Genomic DNA, 17393 nt, shown 5'->3' on the forward strand with positions numbered 1-17393 from the left:
ATCAGGTGGTTTTGTAGTCTTCACTGATGCTTCTCTCCAGGGTTTGGGGTGTGTGTTGACTCAGAATGGCCACGATCGCTTATGCCTCCAGACAGCTGAAGACTCACGAGGAGAACTATCCCGTTCATGATTTAGAGCTTTCAGCCATTGTCTTTGCTCTTAAGATATGGCGTCACTATTTTTACGGAGAACGATTTGAGATCTTCACCGATCATAAGAGCTTGAAGTATCTGTTCACTCAGGCTGAGTTGAACATGCGGCAGCATCGTTGGATGGATCTGTTGAAGGATTACGATTGTGAGATCAAGTACCATCCAGGTTCTTCAAATCCTGTTGCTGATGCGCTTAGTCGCAAAGTCTATGTGAGTTCCCTTCGTACCAATTCGGTACGGAAGGCAGTGGAAGAGTGTTGTTCTTCAGGATTCACATTCCGTCATAAGAAAGAACAGCAAGGGATTTGTGTTTCTTCTTTTCTTGCAGAGCCAGCGTTGTATCGACGAATCCGGAAAGCTCAGAATTCTGATCTGAAGACGTAGAAGTTAACCCGTTTGGCTGAAGGTGATAATACTTCTGGTTTCCATTGGCAGGGAGACGGTCTATTGTGTCTTTTTGGTCGAGTTATGGTACCCGAGGACTCTACTTTGAGGGATGAGATCTTATCGCAAGCTCACCGCAGTCGATTCTCTGTACATCCAGGCAGCATGAAGATGTATAAGGATCTTCGCACTCGATTTTGGTGGAAAGGGATGAAGCGCAGTGTCTATCAGTTTGTGTCCCGATGCCTTGTGTGTCAACAAGTCAAGGCAGAGTTTAGACGACCCGGAGGGTTACTTCACAGCTTAGATATTCCTGAATAGAAGTGGGAGCATGTGACGATGGACTTTGTCACCCACTTGCCTATGTCTTCTAGGAATTGTGATGCTATTTGGGTTGTCGTGGATCGGTTGTCGAAGTCAGCGCATTTTCTTCCCTATAACCGCGATTACACTTTTGATAGGATGGCGCAATTGTATGTGCGGGAGATTGTTTGATTGCATGGGATTCCGTTGAGCATTGTCAGCGATAGAGATCCGAGATTCACCTCGAGATTTTGGGGTAGTTTCCAGCGAGCCCTTGGTACTACCTTGAGCTTGAGTACGGCTTATCATCCAGAGATGGACGGACAGTAGGAGCATACTATTTGCACTTTAGAGGATATGCTTCGCGCGGCGGTGATGGATTTTGGTCCGGCGTGGCATGATCATTTACCCTTGGTGGAGTTTGCCTACAACAATAGTTTCCATCGCAGCATTGGCATGGCACCATTTGAGGCTCTTTATGGATGCCGTTGTCGTACACCTTTGTTTTGGGACGAGGTTGGCGAGCGTCAGGTTGAGGGTCCTCAGATGATTCAGCAGATGATTGATGCAGTAGAGTTGATCCGACGCAGGGTTAAGGCAGCCCAGGATCGACAGGCTTGCTACGCGAACACTCACCGCAGGCCACCTCATTTTGAGGTAGGGGAGTATGTTTTCTTGCGTGTGTCACCTTTCCGGAAGGTGATAAGGTTTGGTCGCAAGGGTAAGCTGACACCTAGATTTATTGGTCCTTTCGAGATTCTCGAGAAGGTTGGGGATGTGGCTTATCATCTGGCCTTGCCACCCGATCTTTCGGAGATCCACGATGTGTTCCATGTGTCCTTGTTAAGGCAGTATGTGGAGGACGATTCGCATATTTTGCATCCGACTGAGGTAAAGGTAGATCGGGATCTATCGTATGTGGAGAAACCCCTGCGGATTCTTGACAGGAAGGACAAGGTACTTCGTAACAAGCGTATACCGTTGGTGATGGTATAGTGGCAACGCAGAGGGACAGAGGAAGCTACTTGGGAGTTGGAGAGCCGGATGTTAGCCGAGCATGTAAGAGTGGGTGCCCAGTGAGCCAACTGTGTGGCTATGGGCTTTGTTGACTCTTTGTATAAACAATCTTTTGTTTAATATTATTTACACTTTTATGGCAATGACTTTATATTACTTCATATTGTTATATTGTGATATACTATTGTTGTTTTGATAAAGACCTTGAATATACTATAGTGTATGTAAGATGTGGTAGAACATGGAGATGTCTATCATGAAATACATCTTATAGTCACTGTATATTCTAAAACCGTTCCTAGTCGATTGAGCCGTCCGATAATAAGGATAAGGGTCGCTCGAGTTTGAGACTAGCATTTGCGATGCGGAGTACCACGTTTCATTGGTAGGGAACATGGAGATGTTCGAAGCATGCAAATGGATATTCATAGGATGAATAGTCGAACTACCCTATCCGGACTTTCCAAGTGGTTATCACTTATCGAGTGGATAAAGTCCGCGGTTTTGGTTGTACACCATTAGTCCTTACGACTTGAAACATCATGGAGACTCTATATGCTAGTACTGTGCTTTGACTCGTTTACCGACTCTGAGGGGGTCATCAGGTGTCGAGATTGGGTACAGTTACGACACATATAGGAGTCAATGCATTGTTGTCAAGGATTCACCACATACTTGCGAGTATGGATATCCTATGCGATCTGAGGAGATATTAGTGTGACAAATCTCTGGCCAGAGTACTTGATGTGATTTAAGAAATGGTTTCTTAGTAGCACATGCGATGTCACTAATTTGATCTTCAAGATGCATTGCATAGTTATCGAATCTTGAGCGACTCTCGATATACCAATGGTTGTTGATTCGATCGGGATATATGGATGAAGGGACCGTACTGTACGTTAACCAAAATCTACTGGTTCTTGTAGGCACTATCAGTGATACCTAGGGAATCATGGGGCGATGTTGCTAGGCGCTTTACCATGATTCGTTGGGCAAGTTGGAAAGTGTTGTTCCGAGTCACAAGGAGTTGTGAGCCCACGGCTAGCTGTATCCCTGAACCATTGAGGGTCACACAGTGTAATGGAGTTTTAATCCCCGTTGAGATAGTTAAATTTAAAGAGTTAAATTTAATGAACTAAGGAGTTGGACTTCTTAAATAAGAGTAAGGGAGTAGGATTTCCTAAAATGACATAGGGATGGACATTTTTGGAAACCACTGAATTCGGATTCAGGAAAATTTATTTTGACTTTAAAACGTGCAGAAATGGTTTCTGTACACATTGGTGAAATCGTTTCATCAATCAGAGTCACGATGAATTTTATATTAATTTCTGAACGAGCGGGCTTTGCTTGTCGGGCCCCAGCTTATGACTAATGGGCCCTAAGGTGTTAGTGGCCTGCATTATAAATAAGTTATTTCAGTACAGAAATTACACACGATAGCTCATAATTTTGAGAGAAAAAAAAACGAAACCCTAGCCCCTCTCTCAAGCTTGGCCGTCGCCCCCCTCCCTCTCTGTCTGAGAAATTCCGGTCTGTGATTTTGAATCGCAGTAAGGAATAACGAATCAAATTCGTGTATTCTCTTCGCAGAAAACTTCTGATAGATTTTCTAGTGCAATCTATCAGAGGGATTAAACCTCTGTTCGTGGACCTGATTGAAGGCGTTCATCGGTTCCAGGGAGAGACAACAAGAGCATAATTGTTCTGTTGGTGTCCATTAATCTCGTTGCGAGATTTGAGGTAAAATTTATTTAATTGTTATTTAAATTTTACACACACGTAATTCAATCGATGAACGGTTGATACCCATACCATGGAAACGTTCCATGAAAAATTTTTAAACTTCCGCTGCACCGGGTATCAATCGTAATTGGTCTGGGAACTCGCCAGTTTTCCAACAGTGGTATCAGAGCCAGGTTGCTCAGATCAATCGATTGAATAATCAATTGTACAAAATTTTTGAGTCTCGGTTTATGAAACAAAATAAATATTTTTAATAATAAAAAAATTTTTTCGGGGCAAAACCCGGGCAGCGATTGGATCGCTGCCCGGTGGGGCAGCAATTGTTGCTGCCCGGGCGGAGCACGGCGCCGCCCAAAGGGGGCGCACAGCGCCGCCCAAGGCGGCGACCGTCGCCGCCCAGGGCGGCGCACGGCGCCGCCCAGGGCAGCGCTGTGCGCTGCCCAGCGCAGCGCTGGGCGCTGCGCAGGGCAGCGCTCGGCGCTGCCCAGGGGCGGCGCTCGGCGCCGCCCAGCGCAGCGCTGGGCGCTGCGCAGCGCAGGGCGGCGCTCGGCGCCGCCCAGGACGGCGCCAGGCGCTGCCCTAAGGGGGCAGCCGGGCTGCCCCTGGCCCGCGCCCCGGGTGCGGGCCAACCCGGGAGTGTCCCGGGTGGCCCGCTGGAAAAATTAATTTTTAATATTTTTATTAATTTTAATATTTAAAATTTTATTTTTGGTCCGGTCAAAAATTGTTTTTGATTGGTTCACGAGATTTCGGATCGAATTGTTCGAGTCCGTAAATTTTAAAATTGATTTTGGATAAATTTGAATTTTTGGAAAATTTTAATATTTTATCCGTAAATTGAATTTTGAAATCAATTATTTTGGTACAATTGATGATAAGATATGATCTTATGATATATTAGATAAAATATGATTTTATTTGTAAAATTGGATTTTATAGATAAAATATGATTTTATTTGATATGGAGATAAAATATGATTTTATATGTGAAATGTGATTTTATATATAAAATATGATTTTATCTTGTTTAAATTTGAATTGCCACAGCATGTTATCCAATAAATTAATTTTGAATTAAATGTTATTGGATAAGGATGATCGATTGCCATGACCAATTTTGTAGGTGTATGTTAGGAATTTACATTTTGTCTTTATTGTTGTTGGTTTTATTAATGGGCCTGGTTTATGGCCCGATATGAATGTCATATGTAATAAAAGTGGGCTTGGTTTATAGCCCGTTCCCACCCCCTAAAAATGTATCCCCTACTTGTCATTGTTATTTAATTGTAAATACATTAGATTTAGTGGGAGATCAAGATTTGAAGATGGTGGGCCCAGCAGACAATGAAGACTGAAGAAATGTAAATTGGAAGCATATGTAATAGGATTGCATTTGCATACTGCATATTACCTAGGATTGGACTAAGACCCGTGATTGGCAACCACGGGTCAATTAGAAATGGAATCGATCATCCTATATAATATGTGATATTATGATTGTATGCATGTTTAGACATAAATTGCGTGAATCCGGCAATGCATGCAATAAATTAAAAATGATGAGACAAATATTTTTATAAATAAAATCCCTCATTTTAAATATGATTTAAAATTTATATCAAGATAAATAAAGGAAATTTAAATATTGTTTAAATGTTCCTACCTTCCATCAACGGTCAATGTATGTGATGCTACCCGCGGATACGGTCCGGCTCATATTATTGGGGGGGCCCGTTCGTCGGAAAGCTGTACATTGGATCGACAAATGTTGTAAGTTGGGTGGAACTCCCATGGGATCGGCTCATATTATTGGGGGATCCACATGGCGACCGTCCATCACAACTTAATATTGATGGGTCATCTTGACATGTCACTTTAAACGGCGTCATATTATTGGGCCCTTATTGGACATGAGGTAAATACATGGGGGTTGCTTTGGAAGCAATTGGGCTCTACCTTTTGAGAATTATGGTTGGCTGATATTATTCGGGACCATAAGTTTGTCAATTGGACTCCATGTTCTCACTAAGGAAAAAGTTTCCCGTTTTCACTAGAGGGTGGTGAAATCGTTAAAATAGTGGGAGTGAGATTCATAAAATTAAATTCGCCTATTTTATGTCTTAGTAAATTGTTAAACAATCATTGATATATGTCTGTTTTTCCTTTTCAGTATTTCATACAATGAATTCGCGAAATCCTTTATTCTCGATCCTCGAACAAAACAAGCTGACTGGCGCCAACTATACGGAATGGTTCCGGAAGTTGAAGATTGTCTTAACTTCGGAGAAAATGCTCTACGTGTTAGAGAAAGCACCTCCGAAGGAAGCACCAGCTGACATAAGTCCGGAGGAATTGGCCAAACTTGATGCATGGTGTGACCATGACATCAAGACCAAATGCTATATGCAAGCCTCGATGTCTGATGAACTCCAGAGGCGATTTGAGGACACGGTGAATGCTGCTGACATTCACACGCAACTCAAGGAACTTTTTGGGGCTCAGTCGAGGGCTGAAAGGTTCTCTACTGTTAAGGAGTTGATGACGTGCCGCATGCGTGAAGGGACTTCGGTCCGTGATCATGGGGTACGAGTGATTTGGCTCATACAGAAGTTAGCGACCCTTGATTTGGTGTTGGAGCATGAACTCAATGTGGACTTGCTGCTTCTATCTCTTCCTTCTTCATTTGATGGATTCGTGATAAATTTTAATATGAACAAGATAGAGGCCACCCTTGAAGAGATGGTCAATATGCTCGTTATATATGAATCCACACTTAAGAAGGATAAGCCAGCTTTCTTGGTGGGCTCCTCATCTTCTGCTAAGAAGGGGCCAAGTATGAAGGGCAAGAAACGTTCTGCCCCACCCAAGAAAGTGGAACCCGAGAAGAAGCAAAAGACAAAGGCTTCAAACGATGGAAAATCCAAGGATGTTTGCCATTACTGCAAGAAGCCGGGTCATTGGAAGCGCAACTGCAAGGAGTATCTTGAGCAGTTGGGAACTGCAAAGGGTATGTTCTATATCGAAATAAACATGTCACTTAATACAACTTCTTGGGTATTGGATACCGGATGTGGATCTCACATTTGCAATGATTTGCAGGTGATGACAAGAAGTCGCAGGCTTAGAATGGGTGAGACCCAGCTGAGGCTCGGGAATGGTTCCAGAGTTGAAGCTACGGCCATTGGAGATGTTTGTTTGATTTTGCAGAATGGTTTTAAATTATTGTTGAGAGATGTTTTATTTGTGCCAGATTTAATTAAAAACATTATTTCTATTTCTATGCTTGATAGAGATGGTTATTCTTGTAATTTTGTGAATGGGATTTGCAGTATTTACAAGAATGAATGTTTAATTGGAAATGGACAACTTGAAAACGATCTATACAATTTAAAACTAAAAGACGTTCCAGTGAATTGTATTGACAAACCGGCAACAACAAACAAAAGGAAAATCGATAGTCAAAACCCGGCAAACCTTTGGCACGCTAGACTAGGTCATATTTCCTCAAGGAGGATGAACAAGCTAGTGGGAGAGGGCATGTTTGATATGTCTGATATTAACTCTCTACCTACTTGTGAATCCTGCCTAAAAGGGAAAATGACTAAATCTCCTTTTAAGGGGAAGCCTGAACGTAGTCAAAATCTGTTGGATTTGATCCATACAGATGTTTGTGGTCCATTTAGAGTAGGGACTCAACATGGCCACACCTACTTCATTACCTTTACTGATGATTATTCTAGGTATGGGTATTTATATTTAATGAAATATAAGTCTGAAGCATTTGAAAAGTTCAAAGAATTCAAGGCTGAAGTAGAAAACAAGCTAGGTAAAAGTATTAAAGCACTTCGATCGGATCGAGGTGGAGAATACTTGAGTACCGAGTTTTTGGACTATCTAAAAGAGAATGGGATTCTCTCTCAGTGGACTCCTCCTATGACACCACAACTTAATGGTGTATCGGAGCGCCGTAATCGAACTTTGTTGGACATGGTTCGATCCATGATGAGCTTCACTGAGCTTCCACCTTCGTTTTGGGGCTATGCGCTTGAAACGGCGGTATTGTTGTTGAATAACGTCCACACTAAAGCAGTGGACAAAACACCATACGAGTTATGGAATGGCAAAGCTCCTAAGTATTCATACTTGAGGATTTGGGGATGTCCTGCTTACGTGAAGCGGACAGTGGGAGATAAGTTGGATAGTCGATCCAGCCTGTGTTATTTTGTGGGGTATCCGAAGAATTCAATCGGATATTATTTCTATTATCCTGCTGAAACAAAGGTGTTTGTTTCACGGAATGCCACCTTCTTGGAGAAGGAGTTCTTATTGGATAAGAAAGGCGAGATGATGGAACTCGAAGAAGTTCGAGAAGAACCCGAAATACAAAATAACGATCCCACACCTCAGGAACCATTGCTGGACACGCCTGCACCTAGAAGATCCGAGAGGACTTCTAGACCTCCAGTTCGATATGGTCTTCTTCTTGAAGAGGGTCAAGATGAACCCGACATTGGATGTGATCCAAGAAGCTTCAAGGAAGCAATTTCTGATGCGGATTCGAATTTATGGCTTGAAGCTATGCAGTCAGAATTGGATTCGATGCATACTAACCAAGTCTGGACTTTAGTGGATCCTCCCGATGGAATTGTTCCAATAGGGTGTAAATGGATCTACAAAAGAAAGCTTGGGCCTGATGGTAAGGTATTGACCTACAAGGCGCGATTGGTGGCTAAAGGTTATACTCAAAGGCAAGGAGTTGACTATGACGAAACCTTTTCACCAGTTGCAATGTTCAAGTCCATAAGAATCCTTATTGCCATAGCTGCATGGTATGACTATGAGATATGGCAAATGGATGTGAAGACTGCTTTTCTTAATGGAGACATTAAGGAAGAAATCTATATGAAGCAGCCTGAGGGGTACACATCCATGGGAAGCGAGCATAAGGTATGCAAGCTTCAGAGATCAATTTATGGTCTAAAACAAGCATCAAGAAGTTGGAACCAGAAATTTGATGAAACAATTAAAGACTTTGGTTTCATCAAGAACCCGGAGGAACCTTGCGTGTACAAGAAAGTAGTTAAGGATGCGGTGACATTCTTAGTACTTTATGTTGATGACATCCTACTCATTGGGAATGATGTAGGGATGTTGCAGTCAACAAAGATATGGTTATCAGGTAGATTTTCGATGAAGGATTTGGGTGAGGCATCCTACATTCTTGGGATACAGATCTATAGGGATAGATCTAAGAGAATGATAGGACTCACTCAATCAACCTACATCGATACCATATTGAAACGGTTTTCAATGGATGGGTCCAAGAGAGGACATCTACCCATGTGTCATGGAGTTTCTCTATCCAAGTCTATGTGTCCCAAGACTGATGCAGAGATAGAGAATATGACACATGTACCATATGCGTCAGCTATAGGTAGTATCATGTATGGGATGATATCTACCAGACCGGATGTAGCATTTGCTCTGAGTGTCACGAGCAGATATCAGTCTAATCCTGGTCAGATGCATTGGAAAGCCGTGAAGGACATTCTTAAGTACTTGCGAAGGACTAAGAATATGTTCATGGTTTATGGAGGACGAGAACTCAAACTGGAAGGCTATACCGACTCTAGCTTCCAAAGTGATGTGGATGACTCGAAGTCAACCTCTGGATTTGTGTTCATGCTCAATGGCGGTGCTGTCTCTTGGAAGAGTTCCAAGCAGGACACCACAGCGGATTCCACCACTGAGGCTGAATACATTGCAGCATCAGCTGCTGCTAAAGAGGCCGTTTGGATGAGGAATTTCGTCCAAGAGTTGGGCGTCATTCCTGAATTTGTTGGTCCAGTCCCGGTGTACTGCGACAACACGGGTGCCGTTGCTCAAGCAAAGGAACCAAGGTCTCATCAAAGATCCAAACACGTACTGAGGAAATACCACATAATCCGGGAGATTGTGGAAAGAGGAGACATCAGTGTCGAACGAGTGGCCTCTGCAGACAATATCGCTGATCCACTTACTAAGCCTTTGCCAGGACCATTGTTTGACAAACATCGCGAAGCAATGGGTCTACGTAGTATGACTAGTTGGCTATAGGGCAAGTGGGAGATTGTAAGAGTGGGTGCCCAGTGAGCCAACTGTGTGGCTATGGGCTTTGTTGACTCTTTGTATAAACAATCTTTTGTTTAATATTATTTACACTTTTATGGCAATGACTTTATATTACTTCATATTGTTATATTGTGATATACTATTGTTGTTTTGATAAAGACCTTGAATATACTATAGTGTATGTAAGATGTGGTAGAACATGGAGATGTCTATCATGAAATACATCTTATAGTCACTGTATATTCTAAAACCGTTCCTAGTCGATTGAGCCGTCCGATAATAAGGATAAGGGTCGCTCGAGTTTGAGACTAGCATTTGCGATGCGGAGTACCACGTTTCATTGGTAGGGAACATGGAGATGTTCGAAGCATGCAAATGGATATTCATAGGATGAATAGTCGAACTACCCTATCCGGACTTTCCAAGTGGTTATCACTTATCGAGTGGATAAAGTCCGCGGTTTTGGTTGTACACCATTAGTCCTTACGACTTGAAACATCATGGAGACTCTATATGCTAGTACTGTGCTTTGACTCGTTTACCGACTCTGAGGGGGTCATCAGGTGTCGAGATTGGGTACAGTTACGACACATATAGGAGTCAATGCATTGTTGTCAAGGATTCACCACATACTTGCGAGTATGGATATCCTATGCGATCTGAGGAGATATTAGTGTGACAAATCTCTGGCCAGAGTACTTGATGTGATTTAAGAAATGGTTTCTTAGTAGCACATGCGATGTCACTAATTTGATCTTCAAGATGCATTGCATAGTTATCGAATCTTGAGCGACTCTCGATATACCAATGGTTGTTGATTCGATCGGGATATATGGATGAAGGGACCGTACTGTACGTTAACCAAAATCTACTGGTTCTTGTAGGCACTATCAGTGATACCTAGGGAATCATGGGGCGATGTTGCTAGGCGCTTTACCATGATTCGTTGGGCAAGTTGGAAAGTGTTGTTCCGAGTCACAAGGAGTTGTGAGCCCACGGCTAGCTGTATCCCTGAACCATTGAGGGTCACACAGTGTAATGGAGTTTTAATCCCCGTTGAGATAGTTAAATTTAAAGAGTTAAATTTAATGAACTAAGGAGTTGGACTTCTTAAATAAGAGTAAGGGAGTAGGATTTCCTAAAATGACATAGGGATGGACATTTTTGGAAACCACTGAATTCGGATTCAGGAAAATTTATTTTGACTTTAAAACGTGCAGAAATGGTTTCTGTACACATTGGTGAAATCGTTTCATCAATCAGAGTCACGATGAATTTTATATTAATTTCTGAACGAGCGGGCTTTGCTTGTCGGGCCCCAGCTTATGACTAATGGGCCCTAAGGTGTTAGTGGCCTGCATTATAAATAAGTTATTTCAGTACAGAAATTACACACGATAGCTCATAATTTTGAGAGAAAAAAAAACGAAACCCTAGCCCCTCTCTCAAGCTTGGCCGTCGCCCCCCTCCCTCTCTGTCTGAGAAATTCCGGTCTGTGATTTTGAATCGCAGTAAGGAATAACGAATCAAATTCGTGTATTCTCTTCGCAGAAAACTTCTGATAGATTTTCTAGTGCAATCTATCAGAGGGATTAAACCTCTGTTCGTGGACCTGATTGAAGGCGTTCATCGGTTCCAGGGAGAGACAACAAGAGCAGAATTGTTCTGTTGGTGTCCATTAATCTCGTTGCGAGATTTGAGGTAAAATTTATTTAATTGTTATTTAAATTTTACACACACGTAATTCAATCGATGAACGGTTGATACCCATACCATGGAAACGTTCCATGAAAAATTTTTAAACTTCCGCTGCACCGGGTATCAATCGTAATTGGTCTGGGAACTCGCCAGTTTTCCAACAGAGCACCCCGAGTTATTTTGAGATTTTGTATTTCATTATATCAAGTTGTACTTGTTCAGTTGTAATAAGATTATTTGGTTGACTATTCCTATTTTCCTCTAAGACTTTAATTTCAAGGACGAAATTTCTTAAGTGTGGGAGAATGTAGTAACCCGCATCTCGAATTAGTGATTAATGAGTAATTAATCACATGATCATGTTCTTAATACATGATTAGGGATGTCCTGTTGAACTAACGGACTCCAGAAATAGATCCAGGATACTCGAACATGGTGGGCATGGCTCGGGAGGTTCGGACGCTCCGAACTGGTGTTCGGAGGACCCGAACGTGATCGGAGTCAGGATCGGAGACCCGAGGAGTTCAGACGATCCGAAGAGGATCGGAGGCTCCGTCGGTGGAATCGGAGGACCCGAATAGGGTTAGGGCTTACGTCATCAACTACGTCAGCAAGGTGATGTCATGGATGACATCACTGATGGGACTTCGGAGGACCCGAAGTAAGAATCGGACGGTCCGATCGTGTTCGGATGATCCGAACCAGTTCGGAGGGCCCGAAGCCGAGGTTCATTTGTGACTCGCTCATTTTCTCTCTTCTCTCTCAATTCCTAAGCCTTCTAACTCAGATCTAGGGAGATCTAGGCGTCCTACGGGGAATCCGGAAGTGGCTTAGTGATCTAGACGTCGTCGCGGAGCTATGGCCTAGTTTTGAGGTTATCGACAGCAAAGGGCTAACGACCGACGCAGGTATAGCTTTGGCATCCTAAAAATATTTAGGAGTACGCTTTAGCTTAGTTAAGGCTTTGATGCATGGATATTTGCATTGTAGTAGCAGTAGACTGGACTAGTAGGCTTGGAGTATAGGCCAGTGGAGCTAGGTTGTCCAGCAGTGTTAGAGGTACGTAAGTACTTACTGACATAGCCGGCATGATATATTTGTATGTATGTTTCATGAGTATGTGCTATATTCTTTATCATATTTTAGCATGTTTTACCGTCTTAGCACATACATGATTTTACGTGTGACTGCATCCGGAGAGATGTGAGTCATTGACAGACTCCATAGGGAATAGTGATCTCATATTGGACTCGAGTCAGGTATGACAATTTCCATATGGGACTTGTATCCTATTTTGGATTCGGGTTAGGATGGGGTTGGCTCAGCCCTGATATGGAGTATACGAGTACCCCGCGGAGTCTCTCTCTAGCCTGTACTGTATATTCTCGGTGCCATGAGCAAGTGTTTTCACTTGAGTTTTAAATCATCTGTGTGCGCATATTTGTATTTATATAATTGCTTCGTAATGAGCGTTCTAGCTCGCGCCCCTGTGTTTGGGTATTGTGTACCTTGTGGCGGGGCAGGTTTGAGGCTGGACGGTCCAGGCGGCTCTCAGCAGGATTGAGTTTTGGAGAGTGCGAGGTTGTAGAGGGTAGAGATTTATTTACCCTGAACCTTCGATTTGGTTGTAAAACAGTACTTATACACTTGTGATATCGTCGGTTGTATTCTGTCGATTGGATTTGTTGTATTTTAATTATCCGCACTTTACGCTTTAAGCTTTTATTGCGTGCGCTTTTACTGTAACTCTGATTAGGTAGTGGATCCGGGTTGGGTCACTACAAAAACAGTCTAAAAACTCGATTCAACAGCGTAGCGATTGAAAATCGGTAACCGACAAAATATCTCGAAATAAAATCTAACTTCAACTCAACTGATACTTATATTCAATTCAATAACCAGCATCTAAATCTTCATACCAACCACTTAACATATCAAATACAAGCTGGAATCATGCTTCAACATAAATAACATAAGCTCATCAATCCGATTTCGATATATAATCGCGTATACGTTGAAGAATAAGATCATAACATCAAAATCTGATCTTTGCCATCTACTGATTTTGAAATTCATCAAAAACATCATAATACTTACACGAGATCGAAGCGCTTGTCGCAAGGATTCCAAAACAATTTACGGAATCGAAATCGGATAATCGGAGCAAAAGTTACGACAATTCGAAAATTATGAAATCAAACCAAAAACGAAGAAAATCGACTTCTCTGCTCAAAGTTCTGAATTCCGTAGACAATAACACGTATTCATGCTGAGTAATAGAATTAAAAATCGGATAACTTCAATAGAAATTGTAATTTAGTCCCTCATACTTCAAAAATTGCAATTCAGTCCTCGGACTTATTTTTAATTCAATTTCAATCCAAAATAATTTAAAAATATTAGAATTTAAATCAAAACTCTAAGTATTCCCAAATTAAATATACTCGGATTAAAATTAATAAATTTGTATTAATATCAATTAATTCTGGGCCTTACATTTCTCCCTCACTAAGCCATGAGTTCGTCCTCGAATTCATAAACAGTATAGACATGCAATTTATAAGCACTGATAAGTGTAATTTATGCACTTAATTTATATATGATTTGACTTGGATTTTTTAATGTATCTAGTGGATTTTATGCGCGTTAGTTGTTGTTTTTATGAGATGCAAGGATTGGAGCAAAAGTAGCAAGAATAAACGGAAGGATGAATTATGGAGCAGCAACTTCAGAAAATTACTGAGAATTATTGAGGCATTCAAATCCGATCTTCAACGTTCATAATAAATTTTAGGATGTTTTGAATTTGCTGTCAAAATTTCAGCTCAATCCGACGGTTAGTTTGAGAGATATGATTTTTTAAAAATTGTCGCGCGCTGCAGTACAGCATATGCGAGAGGAAGCGCTCCCGCGCCGGTTTTAGGCACGCCCGCGCCTCCTGGACGTGAAAAAGAGAAGCCAAATTCGAGGCTCAGGCGCGCCCTTGCCACTCTATTGCGTGCCCGCGCCGCTCTGTGCGAGAAATTGGCAGATTTTTGCAACTTTAAAACTCTCAATTTGTCGGGCTTTCTTTGACGGGCTTCGAGGACATATTAAAGGGACTTCAAGGACACAATCAAGGGGAGAGCCGCCGCACAACAACACACACACAAATTTGAGAGATTTGAGAAGAGAAGAAGAGGCACCCAAACAAGAGAACCACACAACTACGCATTCAAGTAGGCTTGGGACACGGATTTGAGACGTGGGAGCGAACGACAAGGGATAATCGAATCACACGACAGAGAAAATTCATTTGGGGACGGAGAATCAACTCTACTCTGTGATTTTTATTATTTGCCTTGATTTATAATGAGATTTTTGGATATGTCTATGTGTTTGATTATTTCATTATAAACTTATTAGTTGTTTCTAGATATTGACGGATCTTGATTGGAGTTTCATGTTTTGACTATTATTTTGCCTACTATTATTTGTTCTTAACAATTTATTTGTGTATTCTTGATTTGATTGTCTTTCAATTACTTGATCACTAATTGAATTGTTATATTTATTTGAAATCTGGCGCTCGAGAAAGGAGATTTTGAATAGGATAATAGGAAACACAACCTAGGATTTTTGTAGAGTCGGGAGGCTTACAAGTTCCTTTGAGGTCATTGAAAGTGTAACGCCCTGTTTTTATCTTAAATGAGTTTATTTGAGTTAATCAGAGATTACAGAGTTCTCGGGCCGGTTTGATTTTGATCAGGGTCCTTTTTGCAAATTTTGGAAATTTCAGGGACTAAAACGCAAATATTGATTTTTATATATTATCTACACATTTGTTTGAGTTGGAAATCATTTCATCCTCTTCCCTAAATCGAGCTCCTCCATTGAAGACGCCTTCAAGCTTTTCCAAGCTTCCAGATTTCCTCCCGAGCTCGATCCGGCCGTTAGAAATTATTCCTGAAGGCAGATTAGTGATCACTGCTGTGAGAGCTCTGTTATATCGTAAGTTTTTCTACGATCAGATACATTCTAGTTTTTGGATGTTGTTATAATCGTTCTAGATTCGAGTATATTGTTCTCTACAGAGTTCTGATCATCTATTATCTGTCGGTTTTGAATTTGAGCGACGTTCGGAATTGTTATGATTTTTGGAAGCCATTTTCGAAAATTGTGATTTGAGATTTGTTGGGATTGCCTTGTTTTGGTAGTCTTAGAATTGTTATGAGGTTATATCGCTATTGAACTGTTGTCTGCGTTGTCGGTTTGTTCAGTTATAGCCGTTATGCCGTCGGTTTGAGTTTTGGAGATTTGAACCATTGTTGAAGTTGTTGAACTTGGCTTGTAAGTCGATCATGGTAATTGATCTTTGATTTGTATCTGAACAGATTCGTTTGGAGTTTGTCAAGCCCGTGTTAGCAGCATTGTTCGTCAAGAGTTGGACGAAGATCGGTAAAGAGATTTCCTTGAACCGTTGTTTGTTGTTTAGGTTGTATAGTTGTTGATACAATCTTTTGTTGTAGCTTGTCCGGAGTTGGATCTACGACATTGAAAGGTAAAAGCAGACATCGATAGCGGGATAGCATACTTGGGACAGTTGGTTCTCGAGTTTCCCTTAAAAGCACATACTTGCATCTACACTCGTTCTAGCATGAGGAACTTGTGTTTTGTTTTTTTGATTGAGCTTTTGTTATATGGCTATGTTTTATGTTTCTGTTATGCATTCATCTTGAGCCAATCTTGTTTTCAGCGGGCAGAACCGCCCTTTTTGTTTAGACATTTGGGAACTATGATTGAGTGGCCTAGGTCGTAGTCGTTTTGCCTAGTGCTAGCATACTCATTATAGTTGCTCAAAGTCTAGAGGAGTAGGATACGTGGCACCACCTCGATTGGGTGAGTCGGTGAGTCGTTACGTAATCTCACCCTCGGGATCCCAAAAGCACAGCAGCAGTCCCTCGTTTATCAGATTTGATATCCCGGTTTAAAGACATGCATCTCATTACGTTGTCATGGATTTCGTCGTTGTCTTGAAAACATGATTATTGTTGTATTACTTGTATGTTGCTTTTACTGGGATTATCATTCTCACCGGTTTTTCGGCTGTTGCTTTGTTTTGTATGTGTACTTGGAAACAGGTGGGGCAGGATCAAGTCAGAAGAGGCATGGTTAGATTTGAGGGAATGATGTAGAAGTGAGACTCGGTTTAGAAGTCTTGTTAGCATGACAATCTAGTTTATGTTTTGAAGCATGTTAAGAACTGGAACTTGGATTGGAAGTGGTCTTGCTTGTGGTTAGAACTCTTGTATTCTGTATTCGGCTTGTAATAGCTAGCATCGATGCGTGTTCTTCATTTTTATGTATTTAAATGCTATGTTGTCTGATATATATTAATTGGATCATGTTAGAGTTCTTTTGGTTATGTTATTGCACTTTTGGAGGCTTGTTTTGAGCCAATTCAGCAGGCCATGCGCGCCCGTGCCTCGGGTGGCGCGCCCGCGCATCCCGCACTTCGTTTCAAAAGTTTTGGGCAGAGCTTCAGGCGCACCCACGCCTCGGGTGGCGCGCCCGCGCGAGGGCTTGGGTAGGACGCCATACGCGCCTGCGCCTGAAGCAATGCGCCCGCGCGTCCCCCTTTAAAAAAAAATGCTCTTGGCTTTTAATTGCTTACTTATTGAATTACTCCTTTAATTGTTGTTTAGAACCGAGGTCTCACATTAAGTGGTATCAGAGCCCTTAAGATTCTTGGTCGAACTATAGTGAGCGGGTAGATCGAGTCTGCGTGTATTGGCTCCTCGCATGTGTTTGAATTATTTTAACTGTGTACTTAATTCCATGCGAGCATGCTTTATTATTGAGAATTATTGAATTACATGGTTATGTGATTTAATTTATAAAGCATGATCTACTTGAAATATAACTGTTTCTGTTATCGACTGGTATCCGGTATTCCAAGCGGTTGTAAGGGCATTGATTGTAGCGATTGAGATATCTCGTGTC

The sequence above is a fragment of the Henckelia pumila genome, chromosome 4 (assembly GCF_033568475.1).
Source record: "Henckelia pumila isolate YLH828 chromosome 4, ASM3356847v2, whole genome shotgun sequence".
NCBI classification, from domain to species: Eukaryota; Viridiplantae; Streptophyta; class Magnoliopsida; order Lamiales; family Gesneriaceae; genus Henckelia; species Henckelia pumila.